The sequence below is a fragment of the Oryza sativa genome, chromosome 5 (assembly GCF_034140825.1).
Source record: "Oryza sativa Japonica Group chromosome 5, ASM3414082v1".
NCBI classification, from domain to species: domain Eukaryota; kingdom Viridiplantae; phylum Streptophyta; class Magnoliopsida; order Poales; family Poaceae; genus Oryza; species Oryza sativa.
In genome coordinates this window covers 22,925,071-22,927,075 of record NC_089039.1, presented here as the reverse complement: position 1 = coordinate 22,927,075, position 2,005 = coordinate 22,925,071, and the positions used below count along the sequence as shown (strand labels likewise).

Genomic DNA, 2,005 nt, shown 5'->3' with positions numbered 1-2,005 from the left:
GGGAGGGAGAAAAAGCTAAGTAGTATAGCCTACCATATATGCAGATGTAGGAATAAAAATTGAATATATACCTTTTTTTCAACGTTTTGCGTTTATATATATGTATGGGAAAGAATTGCGAAAATATACCTCTATGAAGGTGCGGGACCGAGGCGGAGCCACTCGCTCCCGCGGAACGGCCGTGCGGAACCGTCGCTCCCGCGCGCGACGTCACGGTCCCGCACGGCGGGGACGCGCGACCGTGAAAAAAGTTGTCCGCGGACGCTCCGGGAGCGCCGGTCCCGCGCGGCTGCACTGCGGGACCGAGCGGTCCCGCGTACCTGCCCTGCGGAGCCGTGCATGCATCCAGCCGAGCTGACCAATGACGCAATGATGCATGCATGAGCAATGACGCAATGATGCATGCATGCCGCTGCCGACCGAAACGGTCGCGCGCAACGGCAACGCGGGAGCGCACGGCAAGCGGCGGTCCCGCGCGGCCAAGCCACGGGAGCGCGCGGCGAGTGGCGGTCCCGCGGCCCGTTCCGCGGAAGAGGTATATTCATACAATTCTTTTTCGCCTGTATATATAAACGGAAAATACGAAAAAAAGATATATTTTTAAATTTTATTCGCAGATATAGGAGTAGCAGTGTCCTGATTCTTTCTTGTCTAATCAGACGCCCGTGTACCAGTATTCTCCCAATACTACATCAAAGAATAACAATAATTTGCACCAGCATATACCTTATTCAGATAGACCAAAACACTAGTCTACCACTCCATGCCAATGTGGACCATATATCTAAATAAGGTCGAAAAAAGTACACCCAAGGTCCCTCAACTTATCATCGGGTTACCAAAATATCCCCCAACCACAAAATCAGATATACAACGTCCCTCAACTTATAAAACCGTTCGTTTTAGGTCCTTCAATGGTTTTTGACCCCGCTTTATCCAACGTGGCAGTTGAGTCAACATAGGACCCACGTGGGCCCCACATATCAGGGTGCCACATAATCATCTCTTTCCCCTCCCCTCCTTTCCCTTCCTCCCCTCCCTCTCTCTCTCTCTCACTCACTTTTCTGTTCTCGCAGGGTCCGGAGGAGGTCACCGGCGACGTGGGAGAAGGGGAGGGCGGCGGCGCCGGCCTCCGGTCTCCCCCGGCCTCAGCCCGTCTTCGCCACCGCCGCTCTTCTACTCTGCCGGCCACCGGCTCTGTAACATGATGAAGGGGAAGGACATCCTCAAGCCGAGGCGACTGGGATGCAGCAGCAGGGACGACGATAGGGGATGTACAACGGCCTCCTGGGATTTGGCGGAGGCCACGCCACAGGCAGAGCGGGGTGGAGGCGGTCCAGGTGGCCAGCTGCGCGTTCCCGCCTTCCCTCCGCAGCACCGGCTTCACGCGCTGCAGGAGGAGCACCACTTCCGAGTTGCCCTCGCCTGTGATTCCCCCGACCCCCGCAGAGACCAGGAGGCAGCAAATCATGAGACGCATCATCGATCTCATCTGCTTGCTTGAATTGCGTTGGGGCAGAGCATGTGAACACACTGGACTGGAGCAGTGGAGTGAAAGAGTGTGCAAGTGAATCGAGCGAGAAACTGAGAACCACTCCTAATACTCAAGGGAGGGAAGTGATGACTGATTGACTGCTCCCTCTACTGTTGCTCGTTCGTTCCGCCGACGATGGATCTGTAGCGCCTCGATCCAGGGCAGCCCCGGCTGCTTCGACCTCACGATCTACTTGGAGCGCCGCGTCGTTGGCCACCGCCCACATCTCTCTCTCTCTCTCTCTCTGGAATCGCGCTCTCCACGTCGTTGGTGAGGGCGGCGACGCGCCGACGACACACCGCCCGGTGCCCGCGGGCCTCCTCCGCTCCCAGCCTCATCTGCTCCAGCGTGGTGGCCGAGATCCAAGAGAGGCACCGGCGCGCCTCCGCCTCCAGATGGTCGACGTCGACCGCCGCCCGCCGCCTCCGTCGCCTCTGCATCCGAGGCCGCCCCCACCACCCCGCGCATCCT

General features: G+C 57.9%; 1 long non-coding RNA gene across 1 annotated transcript; it reads left to right on the top strand.

Moving 5' to 3' along the window:
* The first annotated feature begins 256 nt into the window (after positions 1–256).
* LOC136356551 (uncharacterized) lies at positions 257–1,638 on the top strand. The gene is made up of 2 exons (XR_010741418.1): positions 257–535; positions 1,077–1,638. It is a non-coding gene; the product is annotated as an uncharacterized lncRNA (long non-coding RNA).
* Positions 1,639–2,005: the final 367 nt, after the last annotated feature.